The sequence below is a fragment of the Ranitomeya variabilis genome, chromosome 5 (genome assembly GCF_051348905.1).
Source record: "Ranitomeya variabilis isolate aRanVar5 chromosome 5, aRanVar5.hap1, whole genome shotgun sequence".
Taxonomy (NCBI): domain Eukaryota; kingdom Metazoa; phylum Chordata; class Amphibia; order Anura; family Dendrobatidae; genus Ranitomeya; species Ranitomeya variabilis.
In genome coordinates this window covers 478,139,772-478,164,358 of record NC_135236.1, presented here as the reverse complement: position 1 = coordinate 478,164,358, position 24,587 = coordinate 478,139,772, and the positions used below count along the sequence as shown (strand labels likewise).

Genomic DNA, 24,587 nt, shown 5'->3' with positions numbered 1-24,587 from the left:
AAAGCTCCTAGAAAGAGCATCGGCCTTCACATTCTTTGAACCTGGTAAATACGAGACAACAAAATCAAAGCGGGAGAAAAACAATGACCAGCGGGCCTGTCTCGGATTAAGGCGTTTAGCAGACTCGAGATACATCAGATTTTTGTGATCAGTCAAGACCACCACACGATGCTTAGCACCCTCGAGCCAATGACGCCACTCCTCAAATGCCCATTTCATGGCCAACAACTCCCGATTGCCCACATCATAATTTCGCTCGGCAGGCGAAAACTTCCTAGAGAAAAAGGCACAAGGTTTCATAACAGAGCAACCAGGGCCTCTCTGCGACAAGACGGCCCCTGCCCCAATCTCCGAAGCATCCACCTCAACCTGAAAGGGAAGTGAGACGTCAGGCTGGCACAAAACAGGCGCCGAAGTAAACCGGCGTTTCAACTCCTGGAAAGCCTCCACGGCAGCAGGAGCCCAGTTAGCTACATCGGAGCCCTTCTTGGTCATATCCGTCAAAGGTTTCACAATGCTAGAAAAATTAGCGATAAAACGACGGTAGAAGTTAGCGAAGCCCAAGAACTTCTGAAGACTCTTAACTGACGTGGGCTGAGTCCAATCAAGAATAGCTCGGACCTTGACTGGGTCCATCTCCACCGCAGAAGGGGAAAAAATGAACCCCAAAAAGGGAACCTTCTGTACACCAAAGAGACACTTTGAGCCCTTGACAAACAAAGAATTTTCACGCAAAATTTTAAAGACCAACCTGACCTGCTCCACATGCGAATCCCAATTATCAGAAAAAACCAAAATATCATCCAGATAAACAATCAAAAATTTATCCAGATACTTCCGGAAAATGTCATGCATAAAGGACTGAAAAACTGAAGGCGCATTGGAGAGCCCAAAAGGCATCACCAAGTACTCAAAATGACCTTCGGGCGTATTGAATGCGGTTTTCCATTCATCACCTTCCTTAATGCGCACAAGGTTGTACGCACCACGAAGGTCTATCTTGGTGAACCACTTGGCACCCTTAATCCGGGCAAACAAGTCAGACAACAGCGGTAAAGGATACTGAAATTTGACAGTGATCTTATTCAAAAGCCGATAATCAATACAAGGTCTCAAAGATCCGTCCTTTTTTGCCACAAAAAAGAATCCCGCACCAAGAGGGGAAGAAGACGGACGAATATGTCCTTTTTCCAGAGACTCCTTGATATATGAACGCATAGCGGTATGTTCAGGTACCGACAGATTAAACAGTCTTCCCTTAGGAAATTTACTGCCTGGGATCAAATCTATAGCACAGTCACAGTCCCTATGAGGAGGCAGTGCACTGGACTCAGACTCACTGAAGACATCCTGATAATCAGACAAATACTCCGGAACTTCCGAAGGCGTAGAAGAAGCAATAGACACAGGCAGGGAATCCTCATGAATACCACGACAGCCCCAACTTGAGACTGACATAGCCTTCCAGTCCAGGACTGGATTATGGGTCTGTAACCATGGCAGCCCTAAAACAACCAAATCATGCATTTTATGTAAAACCAGGAAACGTATCACCTCGCGGTGTTCAGGAGTCATGCACATGGTAACCTGAGTCCAATACTGCGGTTTATTTGCTGCCAATGGTGTAGCATCAATACCCCTAAGAGGAATAGGATTTTCTAATGGTTCAAGAGTAAATCCACAGCGCTTAGCAAATGAGAGATCCATGAGACTCAGGGCAGCACCTGAATCTACAAACGCCATGACAGGATAAGATGACAGTGAGCAAATCAAAGTTACAGACAGAATAAATTTAGGTTGCAAATTACCAACGGTGACAGGACTAACAACCTTAGCTATACGTTTAGAGCATGCTGAGATAACATGTGTAGAATCACCACAGTAGTAGCACAAGCCATTCCGGCGTCTATGAATTTTCCGCTCATTTCTAGTCAGGATTCTATCACATTGCATTAAATCAGGTGTCTGTTCAGACAACACCATGAGGGAATTTGCGGTTTTTCTATCACATTGCACCGAATTAGGTGTCTGTTCAGACAACACCATGAGGGAATTTGCGGTTTTGCGCTCCCGCAACCGCCGGTCAATTTGAATAGCCAGTGCCATAGTATCATTCAGACCTGTGGGAATGGGAAAACCCACCATAACATTCTTAATGGCTTCAGAAAGGCCATTTCTAAAATTAGCGGCCAGTGCACACTCGTTCCAATGTGTCAGCACGGACCATTTCCGAAATTTTTGGCAATACACTTCAGCCTCGTCCTGCCCCTGAGACATAGCCAGCAAGGCCTTTTCAGCCTGAATCTCAAGATTGGGTTCCTCATAAAGTAAACCGAGCGCCAGAAAAAACGCATCAAGATCAGCCAATGCCGGATCTCCTGGCGCCAGCGAAAAAGCCCAAACCTGAGGGTCGCCCCGTAAGAACGAAATAACAATTTTTACTTGCTGAGCAGAATCTCCAGATGAACAGGGTCTCAGGGACAAAAACAATTTACAATTATTCACGAAATTCCTAAACTTAAACCTGTCTCCGGAAAACAGTTCAGGAATCGGTATTTTAGGTTCTGACCTAGGATTTCTGATAACATAGTCTTGTATGCCCTGCACACGAGTAGCCAGCTGGTCCACACTTGTAATCAAGGTCTGGACATTCATGTCTGCAGCAAGCATAGCCACTCTGAGGTAAAGGGGAAGGAGAAAGAAAAAAAAAAAAAAAAAAAAAAACTCAGAATCTTCTTTCTTATAATCCCTCTTCTGCAATGCATTAAACATTTAATACTGGCCTGGCAAACTGTTATGACCCCAATGGCGAGGGTCTCAGAGGAACGTGGAAGTCTGCAGAATACAAAAATCCAGCTCATAGGGCAGTGGTAACTGGGTTGACCATATATCTACTCCTAACGCCAACACTAGAAGTAGCCGGGGATCATTCCTACGTTGATTCTAGATGACACGCGCCAGCCGGAGAATCTAGCTACCCCTAGTAGAGGAAAACAAAGACCTTTCTTGCCTCCAGAGAAGGGGACCCCAAAGCTGGATAGAAGCCCCCCACAAATAATGACGGTGAGGTAAGAGGAAATGACAAACACAGAAATGAACCAGGTTTAGCACAGAGAGGCCCGCTTACTGATAGCAGAATAAAGAAAGGTAACTTATATGGTCAACAAAAACCCTATCAAAATCCACACTGGAAATTCAAGAACCCCCGAACCGTCTAACGGTCCGGGGGGAGAACACCAGCCCCCTAGAGCTTCCAGAAAAGGTCAGGATATAGATTTGGAACAAGCTGGACAAAAATACAAAACCAAAACAAATAGCAAAAAGCAAAAGGCAGACTTAGCTGATATAACTGGAACCAGGATCAGTAGACAAGAGCACAGCAGACTAGCTCTGATAACTACGTTGCCAGGCATTGAACTGAAGGTCCAGGGAGCTTATATAGCAACACCCCTAACTAACGACCCAGGTGCGGATAAAAGGAATAACAGAAAAACCAGAGTCAAAAAACTAGTAACCACTAGAGGGAGCAAAAAGCAAATTCACAACATAACCCGTTGTGTCGCCTGCTGCATCCTTCTCTCTTGTTGTTGTTTTTGCTGAAGAGGACAAGGAAGCGACTTGTCCCTGACCGTGAACATCCACAAGCGACGCGCTGTTTTTACATTTACCAGTTTCAGAAGAGGAGGCAAATGAGCTAGAGGCTGAGTCTGTAAGGTAAGCCAAAACTTGCTGTTGCTGCTCCGGCTTTAAAAGCGGTTTTCCTACTCCCAGAAAAGAGAGCGTTTGAGGCCTTGTGTAGCGAGACAACGAACCTGGCTCCACAGCTCCAGACTTAGGTGGAATATTTTTATTCCCACGACCACCTGATGCTCCACTACCACTACCATCATTACCAGCTGACAATGAACGCCCACGGCCACGACCTCTTGCACAAGACTTCCTCATTGTTTTAAAAACTTAACCAAAGTAACTTTATTTGTTGCTGTCAAACAACTTGCACGGTGAGCTATAACTTCAGTATGATTTCAATATCCCTTTACAGGTTGGTGAGACCACAAGGAAAATCAGGCCCAATGTTACACACTCTGTTTTCTGTGGCACCAAATCACAGAGATGCCACACACACAGGACTGTCACTCAAGCACAAATGTCAATATTAATCTCCCATCTATTTTATTTATTTATTTTTTTCAGGGAGACTTTAGAAACCAAATAAGATAAAATGATTTTTTCAGGGACAATGTAGAAACCAAATAATAAAAAAAAAGGCTTTCTATGGCCCACTGAGTGAGAGATGGCACACACAGGAGTCAGGAGTGGCACACAAGCCCTGAGGCCAATATTTTTCTCCCACTGATTGATGTAGTGATTTTTTTTCAGGTAGATTTTAGAACCCAAATCAAGCACAAAAATTAATAGGCTTTCTATGGCCCACTGAGTGAGAGATGGCACACACAGGAGTCAGGAGTGGCACACAAGCCCTGAGGCCAATATTTTTCTCCCACTGATTGATGTAGTGATTTTTTTTCAGGTAGATTTTAGAACCCAAATCAAGCAAAAAAATTAATAGGCTTTCTATGGCCCACTGAGTAAGAGATGTCACACACAGGAGTCAGGAGTGGCACACAAGCCCTGAGGCCAATATTTTTCTCCCACTGATTGATGTAGTGATTTTTTTTCAGGTAGATTTTAGAACCCAAATCAAGCAAAAAAATTAATAGGCTTTCTATGGCCCACTGAGTGAGAGATGGCACACACAGGAGTCAGGAGTGGCACACAAGCCCTGAGGCCAATATTTTTCTCCCACTGATTGATGTAGTGATTTTTTTTCAGGTAGATTTTAGAACCCAAATCAAGCACAAAAATTAATAGGCTTTCTATGGCCCACTGAGTGAGAGATGGCACACACAGGAGTCAGGAGTGGCACACAAGCCCTGAGGCCAATATTTTTCTCCCACTGATTGATGTAGTGATTTTTTTTCAGGTAGATTTTAGAACCCAAATCAAGCAAAAAAATTAATAGGCTTTCTATGGCCCACTGAGTAAGAGATGTCACACACAGGAGTCAGGAGTGGCACACAAGCCCTGAGGCCAATATTTTTCTCCCACTGATTGATGTAGTGATTTTTTTTCAGGTAGATTTTAGAACCCAAATCAAGCAAAAAAATTAATAGGCTTTCTATGGCCCACTGAGTGAGAGATGGCACACACAGGAGTCAGGAGTGGCACACAAGCCCTGAGGCCAATATTTTTCTCCCACTGATTGATGTAGTGATTTTTTTTCAGGTAGATTTTAGAACCCAAATCAAGCAAAAAAATTAATAGGCTTTCTATGGCCCACTGAGTGAGAGATGGCACACACAGGAGTCAGGAGTGGCACACAAGCCCTGAGGCCAATATTTTTCTCCCACTGATTGATGTAGTGATTTTTTTTCAGGTAGATTTTAGAACCCAAATTAAGCACAAAAATTAATAGGCTTTCTATGGCCCACTGAGTGAGAGATGGCACACACAGGAGTCAGGAGTGGCACACAAGCCCTGAGGCCAATATTTTTCTCCCAATGATTGATGTAGTGATTTTTTTTCAGGTAGATTTTAGAACCCAAATCAAGCAAAAAAATTAATAGGCTTTCTATGGCCCACTGAGTGAGAGATGGCACACACAGGGATGGCACTCTAGCAGAAATGCCAATCTTAATCTCCCACAAAAAAAAAAAAACAGGGACTGTCCTACAATTACTATCTCCCTGCAGTAATCTCAGCCAGGTATGGCAGGCAGCAATAAGGAGCGGACTGATGCACAAATTAAATAAAAAGTGTGGACAAACAAAAAAGATAGCTGTGCAGAAAGGAAGGAACAAGAGGATTTGTGCTTTGAAAAAAGCAGTTGGTTTGCACAGTGGCGTACACACAGCAATGCAGCTATCAGGGAGCCTTCTAGGGCAGCCCAATGAGCTACAGCGCTGAGGAAAAAAAAAAAAAATGTAGCTTCCACTGTCCCTGCACACCGAAGGTGGTGTTGGACAGTGGAAATCGCTACAGCACAAGCGGTTTGGTGGTTAATGGACCCTGCCTAACGCTATCCCAGCAGCAGTGAGATGGCGGTCGGCGGGAACACCCCTTTATAGCCCCTGTGACGCCGCAGACAGCAAGCCAATCACTGCAATGCCCTTCTCTAAGATGCTGGGGACCAGGACCTATGTCATCACGCTGCCCACACTCTGCGTTCACCTTCATTGGCTGAGAAATGGCGCTTTTCGCGTCATTGAAACGCGACTTTGGCGCGAAAGTCGCGTACCGCATGGCCGACCCCGCACAGGGGTCGGATCGGGTTTCATGAAACCCGACTTTGCCAAAAGTCGGCGACTTTTGAAAATGAACGACCCGTTTCGCTCAACCCTAGTTGCCAGAGTGAATACATTCTTATAATTGGTGTTACAGTGTGGAAAGTGAAACCCAAGGAGCACAGATGGTTGCTGGAAAGACTGTATGTTCCGGTTAAAAGCAACTGCAGCAGTGCAAGTACAGTCAGAAAAAATGAAGGGGGTCCGTGGCAAGAAAATCACACCTTCCCCAAACCGAAGGGATGAGTCTTATGTGATCAAGATGGTAAGAGGGGCATTGCAGAAAATGATGCTGGATGATGACGTTGAGTAATTTCTGATGTTGTTTAGAGGGTGGCAGAGGTTCTGGTGCCATATCTGACTGGAGAACCTTGACTGGTTCATTCACACTCTGCCAAAGCCAGTTCAATGTTGGGTTGCCCAGGGAGATCCCCAGAACACAGATGATTTGGTGGGACTAGCACTCAAAAATTCCCTGTGCAGTCAAGGGAGTTCAAGGTCATCTCACTAGAATTTCCGAAAGGGAGGCTGACACCCAAAAGAAAGGGACTAAATCCTCACCTGGGGGGCATTCAGAAGTCTATAAGGCATCTGAGCTGGGTTTGTAGGGTAAATCACGGGGCATTATCTGTTGGTGATGTTGTGCCCTGGGGCAAATATCAAACAGTTGTCTCACACCTCAGAGTCAATGGACTATAGTCTAGGTTAGCGCTGCTCCTATTTTTCCTACCCTGCCTGTAGTGCTGAACCACATCCTGATGAGGGGTCTCAGATGTGCTAAGTAACTGAATGAAGGGAAAGTGTCTGGTCTCCTGGACTGGTAAGGGCCACACTTCTACATGTGTCAGTCCCCGGGAAGGTGTTGGATATCAGGTGTATCCATGAAGACACCAAGAACTTTCCTGTGACCTGGGTCAACAAAGGCACAGACTGTAGATTTGTGTCCAACAAAATGAGAATGGTAAACAACTTGTTACATCCAGTGATTACACTGTTCTACATATTTTTAAAAGTTGCCAGGTTCAGTTATGAAAACCATTTCTTAATGATTTTGACCACCTGAATACAAATCTGACAAAGAAAATTTTAAGTTGGCTGTTGTTTCTATTGCAAAGAGTTTTCCTTTTACTGCTACATATAATAAATGCATAAAAGTTTCAGTTCTTTGAAACATTATTTTTGCAAATATAAAGATGCAGAAAATTTTGTCATGCCAATTTTCCATTTTTTATTTATAGGAAACTTAGCAACAAATCAAATAACTAAAACATTACTAAACACTATTGCGAATTATAAACAGTTAAAGAAAAAACAGTTAAAGAAATTTGGTCCTCATTCTGTGACAACTCCTTTATGCTTGTCTCTTGTACTTCTGCATCTCATCATCTAATACAGTTGTCCAACAGTACAGTGTCAATTTTAGGACATGATCATATATCAAAGTTAAACATCAGAAATGCTTTGTTTGATAACTGATTAATTCTGATACTGGACATGATCATATACCAAAGTCAAACATCAGAAATACTCTGTCTGATACCTGATTTTGATACTTGAGTCTGATAACTGAATCTGATACATAACTTTGACACCTGATTTTGATACCTGAGTCTGATACATGACTCTGAAACCTGACTCTGATACCTGACTCTGATACCTCAGTTTTTTACCTGAGTCTGATACCTGACTTTAATACCTGTGTCAGATGACTGAGTCTGATACATGAGTCTGATACCTGATTCTGATACATGACTTTGATACCTGATACTTGACATATCAAACATCAGAATCAGAATGTTTTTCAAATACTCTCAATACAGTACTTGAATGGTTCATCTCATTAGAGAAGATAAAGGATCGTTTCACTGCCATTTGAGCTAATGGCTGAGTGGTTAAGTGCCTGGCTTATGGAATAGTAAAGCTTGAGTAAACTTTGCTTTTTAACATATGCTGTCTGGCACACAAACTCCAGAGATGTTTCACTTTGATGAGTAAAGAAAGTCACATATCATATGTCAGAATGAAAATCAAAATGATTTTTCCTCTCACTGAGAGTTTGCAAAGGAGATTTCATAGCCAAAGAAAATCAGCACTTGGCATCACTTGAACTTGTGGTACAATGGAAAGGCTCCTGGCTGCCCTCTCTAGAGTGCAGCTTTTTCTTGGTTCAAATCCCGTATTTGATTTTTTTTTTTAGTTATGCAGGTTACCACACAAACTCCAATCATGTTCCACTTTTAATATCTGACATTCTTATTATCCTCCTGAGATGTTAGCAAAGAGTTTCAGGCATTCTGTGTTTTTACATGGTAAATCACATGGCCAAAGAAATTGGGTGGGAGGCACTAATTTACTATATATCTATTTGGATGGTTTCACACGTCTCTTTATTTTTGGTACCTGAAAAACCGGTAACGGAGATATCCATGTCCGTGTCTCCATGTGCCTAATACTTACAGCACACGTGTGGCAAATGGGTGCCGCCTGTGTGCCGCATCAGTATCACGAGGACGGAAGTAAGGGAAGAAGCGCTACAGTAAGCGCTGTTCCCCGGCACTGGGTGCTGAAGACGGCTCTCATCATTCTCCCCTGCTCTGATTTGCATGAGTAGAGGAGAATGATGAGAGTTATATTCAAGTCAGAACAATGACAGCAGGTGGGGGCTTTTGGGAATATTACTCCCATTAACCTACACCTGCTGCCTCTAATAACAAATTTATTAAAAAAGAAAAACTAAAATATCACATGGTCATAAGTATTCAGACCCTATGCTCAGTATTAGTAGAAGCACCCTTTTCAGCTAGTACAGGCATGAGTCTTCTTCGGAATGATGCAGCAAGTTTTTCACACCTGGATTTGGGAATCCTCTGCCATTCTTCCTTGAAGATCCTCTCCAGTTCCGTCAGGTTGGATGGTGAACATTTGTGGGCAGCCATTTTCAGGTCTCTCCAGAGATGCTCAATTGGGTTTAGGTCAGGGCTCTGGCTGGGCCAGTCAAGAATGGTCACAGAGTTGTTCTGAAGCCACTCCTTTGTTATTTTAGCTGTGTGCTTAGGGTCATTGTCTTGTTGGAAGGTGAACCTTTGGCCAAGTCTGAGGTTCAAAGCAATCTGGAAGAGGTTTTCATCCAGGATATCTCTGTACTTGGCCGCATTCATGTTTCCTTCAATGGGAATCAGTCATCCTGTCCCTTCAGCTGAAAAACACCCCCATAGCATGATGCTGCCACCATCATATTTCGCTGTTGGGATTGTATTGGGCAGGTGATAAGCAGTGCCTGGTATTCTCCACACATACCACTTAGAATGTTCACCAAAAAGGTCTATCTTCTTCTCATCAGACCAGAGAATCTTATTTTTAATAGTCTGGGAGTCCTTCATGTGTTTTTTTTTTAGCAAACTCTATGTGGGATTTCATATGTCTTGCACTGAGGAGATGCTTCCATCAGGCGCCTCTGCCATAAAGGCCCAACTGGTGGAGGGCTGCAGTGATAGCTGACTAGTTGAACTTTCTCCCATCTCCTTACTGCATCTCTGGAGCTTAGCCACAGTGATCTTGGGGTTCTTCTTTACCTTTATCCCACGATTGCTCAGTTCGGCTGGATGGCCAGGTCTAGGAAGACTTCTGGTGGTCCCAAACTCCTTCCATTTAAGGATTATGGAGGTCACTGTGCTCTTAGAAACCTTGAGTACTGCAGAAATTCTTTTATAACCTTGGCCAGATATGTGCCTTGCCACAATTATGTCTCTTAGCTCCTTAGCTAGTTCCTTTGACCTCATGATTCTCATTTGGTCTGATGTGCACTGTGAGCTGTGAGGTCTTATATAGACAGGTGTGTGCCTTTCCAAATAAAATCCCATCAGTTTAATTAAACACAGCTGGACTCCAATGAAGGAGTAGAACCATCTCAAGGAGCATCACAAGGAAATGGACAGCATGTGACTTAAATATGACTGAGCAAAGTGTCTGTTAGGGCTGGCGGAACGTACCAAGTAAATATAATGATAGCAAAGGTGCGTTCGCAGCCCGGGGTCCACCGTGCAGGAGTGGAACCTGCTGCTTGTTAATGGCGGCACTATATGGTGGCACTGCGCCAGAATAGACATGGGTTCCATCACCCAGTCTGTATAAGAGCAAACTCTGTTGCTTCACAGAATAGGCAATAAAGGTAATGCTGTGCCCCGTTAGCAGTCACAGGGTGCAACAAATGGATACTAGTGGGATCCCTGCAATTCACCCCCACTATGCTGGTGATTGATCCCGCTCTGACCCTCGGTGGCTTTTGAGCCCGCGCCTGAGGACGCCCTGAGTCAGATGCTGGGATCAAGCGGGAGTTCCCACCCTACACTGACGGATTGTCAGGAGAAACTGGAGATAGCCACACAGAGTGCGTACAGCACTGCACTGGTGGTCACTGCTGGTTAGACGCAGTATAGATTGTGCCTGGTGCTGGATGGCACTATCTGGCGCTAGACAGCTCCAACATTCATGAACATTCATCAACTCTAGGGATGGGAATGATTTGGAGCTTTCACCAGAACAGGCATACATCCACACACACACAATTACTGATTTATACTAGCGCATGGCCGTGCGGCCATGCGAACCTTTTATAGAGGAAGCTCTCCGGGACCTTCCTAGTGGTCCAATAAGAGCTGCTACAGGACCTGAGCATGTGACCCCCGACCTCCAATGAGAGGTCGTCCCTTGGGCATGCTCAGTAGAGGAAAAGCAGGACTTATCCCAGAAGCGTCTGCTCGCCGCTGATCAGTGCTGGTTACAATGGCTGAACCTGGAAGGTCAGCAGTAACCAAGCGCACAGTATCTGCCTGAGCCAGACGCTAGGACCGACGTCTCTGCTGAGCAGGCTCCACTGTGGCTGGAGAAGAATGGGAGACCACAGCGGAAGTGGCTCGAGATTCCCTCTGTGCAGCGGTGGGAACTCAACACCTAACAGTGTCTGAATACTTATGACCTTGTGATATTTCAGTTTTTCTTTTTCAAAAGATTTCTACATTTCTTTTTTTCAGTCAAGATGAAATACAGAGTGTACATTAATGAGAAAAAATGAACATTTTTGAATTTACCAAATGGCTGCAATGAAAGAAAGAGTGAAAAATGTAAAGGGGTCTGAATGCTTTCCATACCCACTGTATATAGTAAATTAATGCCTCCAACCCAATTTCTTTGGCCATGTGATTTACTACGTAAATACACAGCATGTCTGAAACTCTTTGCTAGCACATCAGGAGGATAATAAGAATGTTACATATTAATAGTGGAACATGATTGGAATTTGTGTAGTAACCTCCATAACTAAAAAAAATAAATAAAATAAAAAATTCAAATATGGGATTTGAACCCAGAAAAAGCTCCACTTTAGAGACAGCTCCTAGCAGCCTTACCATTCCGGTGAAACCTAGCACTGATTTTCTTTGGCTATGAAATATTTCATTCTGATATATGATATGTGACTTTCTTCACACACCAAAGTGAAACATCTCTGGAGTTTGTGTACCAGGCAGCATAAGTTAAAAAACAAGGTTTACTTTCACTGGACTTGAAGTCAAGCTTTACTGATCCTTAAGCCAGGAGCTTAACCACTCAGCCAGTAGATCAAATGGCAGTGAAAGGATCCTTTTCTTTGCTTATGAGATGAACCATTTAAGTACTGTATTGAGGGTATCTGAAAAACCTTCTGATTCTGATGTTTGAGATAAGTCAGTAACAGCAAATCAGTTTTTGTTTTTTTGACAGTTTAGATCTTTCTGTTCGTTTTAGAAGTCAAATGAAGCACATTAGTCGGTGCAGTATAAATTAGGAATTTTTCTTGATTTTCAGCTATATCACTCTCAGGCTTCTACCTTCAGTTGATGACATCATAGGCATCTTCCTTCCTTTATGACATCACAGCTAATGGAATGTAGAACTAACTATGATGTCTGCAGCATGCAGTCTTCATTCCATCAGACAGATCTCAGACAAGACTAGCATGTTCTCCATACATGGAGGATCTTTAGGTGGCAATCCTGGATGGTTCTTCAAGAAAATCTCACCTTAGAACAGCAGGTAAGGATCATTGCAGTTTTCCATTCTGTTTTGTTAGATCCTTGTGACATGTTGACTTTTTCTTAACTAGACGGGTTTCCAATGTAGTGTAAATGTCAAGGACTCACAGTACAGTTACATGCTGTATATTGCAAGGGATTCACTTTCTTTATACAGTTAGCTAAAGTTGATAACTCTCCCTACAAACAGTTATATGGTAGAAAAATAGCTTTTTTGGGAGTTCATCTAACCTTTACATATTAGCCTGATGCACCTCTGATTTTAGTTACATCAAACATAGCTTATACGAGGGGATATTATGGGGGATATCGCATGTATTACAGGAAGTCGTATACCCCATTGTAACTAAATAAGTGTAAGAAATCATACACAGAAAACTATGCTAAAAATGTACATAGCAAATAGACTGGAACTCTAGTACAATCTATGGGGTATAGCAATCCTAAAAGTCAATAGCAATGCTTTACAAAGCTTGCCAAATGTCTTAGTGTAAGCTGCCAAAGCAGAAACTCAATTTACAGACATGCGTTTTGGCGTGTTTGCCCCTCATCAGAGCAAACCAGGAGAACTGATTTGACTGTGTGAGAGGCTTCTGACAGGCATTTTAAGGGGCAAAGTTTCTTCTCGTGGAGAGTGCCATGTAGCGTTAGGGAGAAGTATAGACATGCAATGGTCCCCTGGAAATTTAAAATTGCAAACACAGTTGTGACCACTCTGAAGAGACTGCTTGCACATTTACATTTCCTGAGTTGCATTGCATGGCCTATAAGTCTCTGTAAGTCCACTTGCCACTTTCCATAAGGAGAGTTTTTCCCCCTTAATACATCTATGACAGGGCAAAATTGATACAGGAATATGTTCCTGGCAGAAATGTTTGACTTAGGGCACTCTGTATCAGTCTGTTATTGTTAGTTTATTTAGTGCAATTTGTATGTAACCCCTTCTCATGTACAGCACCATGGAATGAATGGTGCTATATAAATAATAATAATAATAATAATGATATAATAATAATAAATATAAAAGCCACTGCCCTATTTGGAATGTAATGACATGAGTCCTGCACTGTCAGCCAAAAGCCACATAGTATATAGAACCTTTGTTATTATACAGGGGATCGAATCTTGGATAGTTACCCTATAGGGAACATTGAAAAAGATACATAAAGTAATATAGCATTTAGTATATTGATATGAACTTGCTTGATATATTTTTTACCAATGTTATTAAATAAGAGTTTTCTTTGACTTTTCAATATGTTTTACACTACTTTTCTGGCAAAGCCACTGAGGAATAGCCCTAAATATGGAAATTTACTGAACTTTGAAACTACAAGATCATCAACCTAATAGCCATGTATTGTACATGGCTGTGTGTCTTATGTAATATTTATAGGAAGATAACATTATTAGTCTCTAGTGCAGTTATTGAAATAGTATTTTATCAAAAGAATATTTTTTTCCTATGTAATCCTAGACAATGCTGCCTTACTGTACACACCATGCAAAACATGGCAGCTATCTGTATGTTTGGTGATATCCCGACATTGCCCCATGGGTGATAAAATGGGTACAACACCTACACCCTGCTGTGATAGTGCCATAAATGTATTGTCCAGGGTGCTAATAATTAACTTTCATCATCGTAAATGTAAGTCTATGTTCACACATCAGTTTTTTTTTTTCATCAGTATCTCATCAGTATTTGTATGTCAAAACCATGAGTGTCCCCAAAACACAGAACAGGTGTCAATCTTTCTTTTTTGCTGTTTTGGCATACAACATTGATGAAAAATACTGACAAAATAATGACATGTGAATGAGGCCTAAAGTAGATGACACAAAGATGATAAAAAAATGGAAGCTGAGTTGCAATTGTTGGCTATGAACAGTAAATCAGTTTTGGGGTTTTTTGACAGTTTAGATCTTTCTGTTCATTTTAGAAGTCAAATGAAGCACATTAGTCGGTGCAGTATAAATTAGGAATTTTTCTTGATTTTCAGCTACATCACTCTCAGGCTTCTACCTTCAGTTGATGACATCATAGGCATCTTCCTTCCTTTATGACATCACAGCTAATGGAATGTAGAACTAACTATGATGTCTGCAGCATGCAGTCTTCATTCCATCAGACAGATCTCAGACAAGACTAGCATGTTCTCCATACGTGGAAGATCTTTAGGTGATAATCCTAGATGGTTCTTCAAGAAAATCTCACCTTAGAACAGCAGGTAAGGATCATTCCAGTTTTCCATTCTGTTTTGTTAGATCGGTGTGACATGTTGACTTTTTCTTGACTGGACGGGTTTCCATTGTAGGGTAAATGTCAAGGACTCACAGTACAGTTACAGGCTGTATATTGCAAGGGATTCACTTTCTTTATACACTTAGCTAAAGTTGATAGCTCTCCCTGCAAACAGTTATATGGTAGAAAAACAGCATTTTTGGGAGTTCATATAACCTTTACATATTAGCCTGATGCACCTCTGATTTTAGTAACATCAAATATGGCTTATACGAGGGGATATTATGGGGGATATCACATGTATTACAGGAAGTCGTATACCCCATTGTAACTAAATAAGTATAAGAAATCATACACAGAAAACTATGCTAAAAATGTATATAGCAAATAGACTGGAACTCTAGTACAATCTATGGGGTGTGGAAATCCTAAAAGTCAATAGCAATGCTTTACAAAGCTTGCCAAATGTCTTAGTATAAGCAGCCAAAGCAGAAACTCAGTTTACAGACATGCGTTTTGGAGTGTTTACCCCTCATTAGAGCAAACCAGGAAAACTGATTTGACTGTGTGAGAGCCCTGATAGGCATTTTAGGGGTAAAGTTTCTCCTCGAGGAGGGTGCCAAATATGACTAGGGAGAATTATAGACATGCAATGGTTCCCTGGAAATTTAAAATAGCAAATACAGTCATAGCCACTAAGAAGAGACTGTTTGCACATTTACATTTCCAGAGTTGCTTTGCATGGCCTATAAGTCTCTGTACACTGACTTTCTACAAGGAGAGTTTTTGCCCCTTACTACATCTATGACATGACAAAATTGATACAGGAACGTATTCCTGGCAGAAATGTTTTACTTTAAATAAATAAGCCACTGTCCCATTTGGAATGTAATGACATGAGTCCTGCACCATCAGCCAAAAGCCGCATGGTATATAGCACAAAGTCCATCCTTTGCTAATATTAATACAGGGGATCTTGGATAATTACCCTATAAGGAACATTGAAAAACATTCATAAAGTATTACAGCATTGTTATGCACTTGCTTGATTTTTTATCAATAATATATAATGAAAAAAATTAAGCAAAGCATAAATGAAACCCCTAAGAAATAATCAGACAGTATCTCTCATTTGGAAAACTCATTTTGCTTTCTGTTATCAAACCTCAATTTTGTAACACAATTACCAACGTAATCAATGACTGCAGCTGTTATTATAATAACCCATTTCCGTATTTCTTCTTTAGTGAAAAGTACTTATTGCAGCAGCACAATAGTCTTTATCTTATATGATGTATGCTCAATTTACAAAAAAAATAAATAAATAGGGCCTAGTAAACTAATGCACAGGGGCACAATGTATTCCCATACATGAATACATGAACTCCAATATTGCTGTAAATGTTAAAAATGTAAAGTACTTAGTTAGAGTTTTTTGAACAAAGAGTACAAAAGCCATCCAGCCACGTCAAGGTGTACCTTTTAATATGAATGGTCCCTAACCACTATATACAGTATCTTACCTCTTCTTTTACCAAACCAGTCCTCATCTGAATCGGGAGAGAAAATGAAACTGTAGCTCGGAAAAACCTAGCTTGGAATTTAAACCTTGTACGGAAATGATGGATGGGTATGGGTGCTGAACCGTGGAAGGTGCCAGAGGTATATATAGTGGTTAGAGACCATCCATATTAACCCCTTAGCGACCTTTGACGCATACGCTGCGTCATGAAAGTCGGTGCCAAAACGACCTATGACGCAGCGTATGCGTCATGGAGGGATCGCGCTCCTGCAGATCGGGTGAAGGGGTTAACTCCGATTTCACCCGATCTCCAGGAACAGGGGGAGTGGTGCTTCAGCCCAGGGGGGGTGGCTTCACCCCCTCGTGGCTACGATCGCTCTGATTGGCTGTTGAAAGTGAAACTGCCAATCAGAGCGATTTGTAATATTTCACCCAAAAAAACGGTGAAATATTACAATCCAGCCATGGCCGATGCTGCAATATCATCGGCCATGGCTGGAAAACCTAATCTGCCCCCACCCCACCCCACCGATCGCCCCCCCAGTGCTCCGGTGCGCGGTCCGCCCCCCTAATTAGTTCTGTCCGCTCCTGCGTCCTCCTGTCCGCTCCCCCCGTGCTCCGGTGCCCCCTCCCTGTGCTCCGGTCCCCCCTCCCTGTGCTCCGGTCCCCCCCCCGTGATCCGATCACCCCCCCCTACATACTTACCTGGCCTCCCGGTGTCCGTCCGGCTTCTCCATGGGCGCCGCCATTGTCCAATATGGCGGGCGCCTGCGCACTGCGCCCGCAGAGTCTGCCGGCTGGCAGATTCGTTCCAGATCTATTTTGATCACTGCGATATAGCCTATCGCAGTGATCAAAATAAAAAAAAGTAAATGACCCCCCCCCCCCCCTTTATCACCCCCATAGGGAGAATAATAAAAATAAATAAAATATTTTTTTTTTTTTTCTGCTAGGGTTAGGGTTAGAACTAGGGTTAGAATTAGGGGTAGGGGTAGGGTTAGGGGTAGGGTTAGGGCATATGCACACAGTGCAGATTTGGCTGCGAATCCGCAGCGGATTGCCGCGGATCGGCCGCGGATCGGCCGCGGATCCGCAGCGGATCCGCCGCGGATCCGCAGCGGATTGGCCGCGGATCCGCAGCGGATTGGCCGCTGCGAATTCGTAGCAGTTTTCCATCAGGTTTACAGTACCATGTACACCTATGGAAAACCAAATCCGCTGTGCCCATGGTGCGGAAAATACCGTGCGGAAACGCTGTGTATTTTCCGCAGCATGTCAATTTTGTGCGGATTCCGCAGCGTTTTACACCTGTTCCTCAATAGGAATCCGCAGGTGAAATCTGCACAAAAAAAACACTGGAAATCCGCTGAAAATCCGTAGGTAAAACGCAGTGCCTTTTACCTGCGGATTTTTCAAAAATGGTGCGGAAAAATCTCACACGAATCCGCAAAGTGGGCACATAGCCTTAGGGTTAGGGTTGGAATTAGAGTTAGGGTACCGTCTCACAGTGGCACTTTTGTCGCTACGACGGTACGATCCGTGACGTTCCAGCGATATCCATATGATATCGCTGTGTCTGACACGCAGCAGCGATCAGGGACCCTGCTGAGAATCGTACGTCGTAGCAGATCGTTTGGAACTTTCTTTCGTCGCTGGATCTCCCGCTGTCATCGCTGGATCGTTGTGTGTGACAGCGATCCAGCGATGCGTTCACTTGTAACCAGGGTAAACATCGGGTTACTAAGCGCAGGGCCGCGCTTAGTAACCCGATGTTTACCGTGGTTACCAGCGTAAAAGTAAAAAAAAAAACAAAAAAACGTACATACTCACATTTCGGTGTCCTTCAGGTCCCTTGCCGTCTGCTTCCCGCTCTGACTGTCTGCCGGCCGGAAAGTGAGAGCACAGCACAGCAGTGACGTCACCGCTGCGTTCTGCTCTCACTGTACGGCGGCACTCAGTCAGAGCGGGAAGCAGACGGCAAGGGACCTGAAGGACACCGAAATGTGAGTATGTACGTTTTTTTTTTTTTACTTTTACGCTGGTAACCACGGTAAACATCGGGTTACTAAGCGCGGCCCTGCGCTTAGTAACCCGATGTTTACCCTGGTTACCCGGGACCTTGGCATCGTTGGTCGCTGGAGAGCAGTCTGTGTGACAGCTCCCCAGCGACCACACAATGACTTTCCAACGATCACAGCCAGGTCGTATCGCTGGTCGTGATCGTTGGTAAATCGTTATGTGAGACAGTACCCTTAGGGTTGGAATTAGGGCTAGGGTTGGAAATAGGGTTAAGATTAGGCTTGTGGTTAGGGTTAAGGATAGGGTTAGGGTTGTGTTGGGGTTACAGTTGTGGGTAGGGTTGGGATTAGGGTTAGGATTAGGGTTGGATTTAGGGTTACGGGTGTGTTGGGGTTAGGGTTGTGATTAGGGTTATGGCTACAGTTGGGATTAGGGTTAGGGGTGTGTTGGGGTTAGTGTTGAAGTTAGAATTGAGGGGTTTCCACTGTTTAGGCACATCAGGGGTCTCCAAACGCAACATGGCACCACCATTGATTCCAGCCAATCTTGCGTTCAAAAAGTCAAATGGTGTGCCCTCCCTTCCAAGCCCCGACGTGCGCCCAAACAGTGGTTTACCCCCACATATGGGATACCAGCGTACTCAGGACAAACTGGGCAACAACTATTGGGGTCCAATTTCTCCTGTTACCCTTGCAAAAATAAAAAATTACTTGCTAAAACATAATTTTGAGGAAAGAACAATTATTTTTTATTTTCACGGCTCTACGTTATAAACTTATGTGAAGCACTTGGGGGTTGAAAGTGCTCACCACACATCTAGATAAGATCCTTTTGGGGTCTAGTTTCCAAAATGGGGTCACTTGTGGGTTTTTTCTACTGTTTAGGCACATCAGGGGCTCTGCAAATGCAACGTGACGCCCGCAGACCATTCCATCAAAGTCTGCATTTCAAATGTCACTACTTCCCTTCCGAGCCCTGACGTGCGCCCAAACAGTGGTTTACCCCCACATATGAGGTATCAGCGTACTCACAACAAACTGGGCAACAAATATTGGGGTCCAATTTCTCCTGTTACCCTTGTGAAAATAAACAATTGCTTGCTAAAACATCTTTTTTGAGGAAAGAAAAATTATTTTTTATTTTCACGGCTCTGCGTTGTAAACTTCTGTGAAGCACTTGGGGGTTGAACGTGCTCACCACACATCTAGATAAGTTCCTTGGGGGGTCTAGTTTCCAAAATGGGGTCACTTGTGGGGGGTTTCTACTGTTTAGGCACATCAGGGGCTCTGCAAACGTAACATGATTCCCGCAGACCATTCCATCAAAGTCTGCATTCCAAATCGTCACTACTTCCCTTCCGAGCCCCGCCATGTGCCCAAACAGTGGTTTACCCCCACATATGGGGTATCAGTGTACTCAGGAGAAACTGGACAACAACTTTAGGGGTCAAATTTTTCCTGTTACCCTTGGGAAAATTAAAAAATTCTGGGCTAAAAAAATATTTTTGAGGAAAGAAAACACATTTTTTATTTTCACGGCTCTGCGTTATAAACTTCTGTGAAGCACTTGGGGGTTCAAAGTGCTCACCACACATCTAGATAAGTTCCCTTGGGGGTCTAGTTTTCAAAGTGGGGTCAATTGTGGGGAGTTCCTACTGTTTAGGCACATCAGGGGCTCTGCAAACACAACGTGACGCCCGCAGAGCATTCCATTAAAGTCTGCATTTCAAAACGTCACTACTTCCCTTCCGCTCCCCGACGTGTGCCAAAACAGTGGTTTACCCCCACATATGGGGTATCAGCGTACTCAGGAGAAACTGCACAACAACTTTTGGGGTCCAATTTCTCCTGTTACCCTTGGGAAAATAAAAAATTGTGGGTTAAAAAATCATTTTTGAGGAAAGAAAAATAATTTTTTATTTTCATGGCTCGGCGTTATAAACTTCTGTGAAGCACTTGAGGGTTCAAAGTGCTCACCACACATCTAGATTAGTTCCTTGGGAGGTCTAGTTTCCAAAATGGGATCACTTGTGCGGGAGCTCCAATGTTTAGGCACACAGGGGCTCTCCAAACGCGACATGGTGTCCGCTAATGATTGAAGCTAATTTTCCATTCAAAAAGCCAAATGGCGTGCCTTCCCTTCCGAGCCCTGCCGTGCGCCCAAACAGTGGTTTACCCCCACATATGAGGTATCATCGTACTCAGGACAAACTGGAAAACAATATTTGGGGTCCAATTTTTCCTATTATCCTTGGGAAAATAAAAAACTCCGGGCTAAAAATCATTTTTGAGGAAAGAAAAATATTTTTTTATTTTCATGGCTCTGCGTTATAAACTTCTGTGAAGCACCTGGGGGTTATAAGTGCTCACTATGCATCTAGATAAGTTCCTTGGGGGGTCTAGTTTCCAAAATGGGGTCAATTGTAGGGGAGCTCCAATGTTTAGGCACACAGGGGCTCTCCGAACGCAACATGGTGTCCACTAATGTTTGGAGCTAATTTTCCATTGAAAAAGTCAAATGGCGCGCCTTCCCTTCCAAGCCTTGCCGTGCACCCAAACAGTGGTTTACCCCCACATATGAGGTATCGGCGTACTCAGGAGAAATTGCCCAACACATTTTAGGATCCATTTTATCCTGTTGCCCATGTGAAAATGAAAAAATTGAGGCAAAAACAAATTTTGTGTGAAAAAAAAGTACTTTTTCATTTTTACGGATCAATTTGTGAAGCACCTGAGGGTTTAAAGTGCTCACTATGCATCTAGATAAGTTCCTTGGGGGGTCTAGTTTCCAAAATGGGGTCACTTGTGGGGGAGCTCCAATGTTTAGGCACACAGGGGCTCTCCAAACCTGACATGGTGTCCGCTAACGATGGAGATAATTTTCATTCAAAAAGTCAAATGGCGCTCCTTCCCTTCCGAGCCTTACCATGTGCCCAAACAGTAGTTTACCCCCACATATGAGGTATTGTCGTACTCAGGAGAAATTGCCCAACAAATTTTAGGATCCATTTTATTCTGTTGCCCATGTGAAAATGAAAAAATTGAGGCTAAAAGAAAATTTGTGTGAAAAAAAAGTACTTTTTCATTTTTACGGATTAATTTGTGAAGCACCTGGGGCTTTAAAGTGCTCACTATGCTTCTAGATAAGTTCCTTGGGGGGTCTAGTTTCCAAAATGGGGTCACTTGTGGGGGAGCTCCAATGTTTAGGCACACGGGGGCTCTCCAAACGCGACATGGTGTCCGCTAAAGATTGGAGCCAATTTTTCATTCAAAAAGTCAAATGGCGCTCCTTCCCTTCCGAGCCCTGCCGTGCGCCCAAACAGTGGTTTACCCCCACATATGAGGCATCAGCGTACTCAGGACAAATTGGACAACAACATTCGTGGTCCAGTTTCTCCTTTTACCCTTGGGAAAATAAAAAAATTGTTGCGAAAAGATCATTTTTGTGACTAAAAAGTTAAATGTTAATTTTTCCCCTCCTTGTTGCTTCTGCTGCTGTGAAACACCTGAAGGGTTAATACACTTCTTGAATGTGGTTTTGAGCACCTTGAGGGGTGCAGTTTTTAGAATGGTGTCACTTTTGGGTATTTTCAGCCATATAGAACCCTCAAACTGACTTCAAATGTGAGGTGGTCCCTAAAAAAAATGGTTTTGTAAATTTTGTTGTAAAAATGAGAAATCACTGGTCAAATTTTAACCCTTATAACTTCCTAGCAAAAAAAAAATTTCTTTCCAAAATTGTGCTGATGTAAAGTAGACATGTGGGAAATGTTATTCATTAACTATTTTGTGTCACATAACTCTCTGGTTTAACAGAATAAAAATTCAAAATGTGAAAATTGCAAAATTTTCAAAATTTTCGCCAAATTTCCGTTTTTTTCACAAATAAACTCAGAAATTATCGACCTAAATTTACCACTAACATGAAGCCCAATATGTCACGAAAAAACAATCTCAGAACCGCAAGGATCCATTGAAGCGTTCCTGAGTTATTACCTCATAAAGGGACACTGGTCAGAATTGCAAAAAACGGCAAGGTCATTAAGGCCAAAATAGGCTGGGTCATGAAGGGGTTAAAAAAAGTACACCTTGACGTGGTTACATGATGTTAATGGTTGACATGAACGTTTTCTAATGTTTACAGCAGTATTAGAGTTCTTATATTCATTAGTCGCAATATTCTCACTTTACAACCCTAAAATGATTTTTTATTCTATAATTTTTGCTCAGATGGACATACTTCAGAAAGCAGATTCAGGATATATGGAAGAAATTCTCTTGAAGAGTAGCAGGTAAGTAAAACATTATCTCAAAGATTCGAGGCAGCAGAATATTTCTTCTGCTAGATAGGACATACAGTATGAGACGGTAGATGTTCATCATCATTTCGGCTCAATGCTCTTCCACACACAGTTTCAAAATATGATTTTTCAATGCTGGAGCAGCACTTTGGGGTAATAAAGGGATCAACTTGTGAATCTTTTAAAAGGCTACACATTTATATTAGTTGTTTAGGGGGGGATAAAAATGTCGGACAGGTTCCTCTTAAAGGTTCCCATACACAATAGACTAAAATCAGCCGATTCTTTAAATTTGGATAAGATTCGCCTACCTTGTAATTTGCATTATGTGTCTCTCCACCTTTTAGGTCTATTTGAGTTATAAGGTCACTTTCAAAAATATATGTCACACGGACCTCTTAAGTAGACATTGCCATATACATTGAACCATTCAGATTCAGCAGCTTTTACAGATTTGAGAAAACACAGCATACCTAGCAATTTGCATTATGTGCTTTGATGACATTTATTCTATGCTGGGGAAAAAATATTGAATGTTCAATTTGAAGTTGAATCCTAGGGACACAGTGAGTGACAGCTCAGTTACCCAATAGATGGCAGGGACATACTGGGCTGTCAATAATATGAATGGGATAGCCCAAGCACTCAATCAAAGACTGTAGCGTGCTGACTATCCTCATGCTAATTAGGGATGTTTCAGCTGCCCTGACATGGGCTGGGGCTTGCTGGGCTGTCCCTGTCATGGGCTTCGGCGTGCTGAGCTGTCCCCATGTAAATTTATGATTGCCAAGCAGTCCAATCAAAGGCTGGGCCTGCAAGGCTTTCTCCAGGTCTCTCCCTTTCAGGGTGATCGCTTGGCTATTTAGCTGGCTGGCAATTGTCAGACCATTGTTAGTTGTATCTTTGCGCCGTGGAGTGCCTGACTTATGCTCTAGTGTTCTGCTGTTCCATGCCTTTAACTATCAGTTTGCCCAGCCCTTTTGTCTTAATCTGCACCGTTTTGGACTGCTGACTTCGTACTGTGACTTGTTTACTTTTTCTGTCTTGGCCCTCTGCCTTAGATGTGCACTCTATGTGCAGTCTAGACTTCTTGACTCCTCTTGCCTCCCAGCTTGCCCATGAGAAGTAACAATAGCCAGTGTCACAGTTGAATTACAATATGACCCATCATTTTGTCCCCAATTGAGATAAGCTGTAGCCAGAGGTGTGTGCCTGTGATTCCCTTCTCCCTATTCACAACACATACATATTTGGACCAACCGAGGATGCTTCTGTTTAGGGAATTCAACGAGAATAGCTGATACACAATAGACTAAAATCAGCCCATTCTGTAAATGTGGATAAGATTTGCCTACTTTGTAATTTGCATTATGTGGTTACATTTAAAGATATTTATGCCAGACAGATCTCTGCAGTAGACATTGTGGAGCTGTGTACATTCTTCTTCTACTTTTCCTAAATTATCAGCAAGTCCCTGAGTTTTTTTTCTACTAAAATGGGAGAAAACACACCTGCATTAGTGACGGAAAGGAGGCTTTGAGGGGATATGGAGGAGGCCTATATATTTGTTTTTCAGTTTCTTTTATGGTGTGCAATCACCTGTTTTTTGATAATTTTGGAAAAGTAGCTGTATACAGTATATACAATATATCTTCAACGATTCTAAGCACAGAGGGACAGATTTTGAGAAAATCCAGAGTTATGACCACAAGTGGCTGTAGATGTCGATCTATCCAAGTGCTTAAATTCTCATTAAGGGAATTGATTCCAGAGATAATGAGGCACGGGGCGGTGTAAAAATAAGCTTGTGAGTCTTAGGTACCATCCACTTGTATAATAGGGGTAGTGATACAATTGGTCACACCTAAAGCAGGGGTCTCCTGCCACTGCAGGGTCCCATTTTATATATATATATATATATATATATATATATATATATATATATATATATATATATATATATATATACACATATACTTTTTACCCACTATACTATACTATATTTTGGCTCCCCTGATGAATCCCTTCCATTGGGGAAGAAACGCCTAGGGAGATATACCCTGTACATTGATTGGGTAGCCAGTTGCAG

At 42.7% G+C, this 24,587-nt stretch overlaps 1 long non-coding RNA gene across 1 annotated transcript; it reads left to right on the top strand.

The window, feature by feature from the left end:
* Positions 1 to 12,313: 12,313 nt before the first annotated feature.
* LOC143776287 (uncharacterized) lies at positions 12,314 to 22,645 on the top strand. The gene is made up of 3 exons (XR_013215800.1): positions 12,314 to 12,413; positions 14,416 to 14,643; positions 22,428 to 22,645. It is a non-coding gene; the product is annotated as an uncharacterized LOC143776287 (long non-coding RNA).
* Positions 22,646 to 24,587: the final 1,942 nt, after the last annotated feature.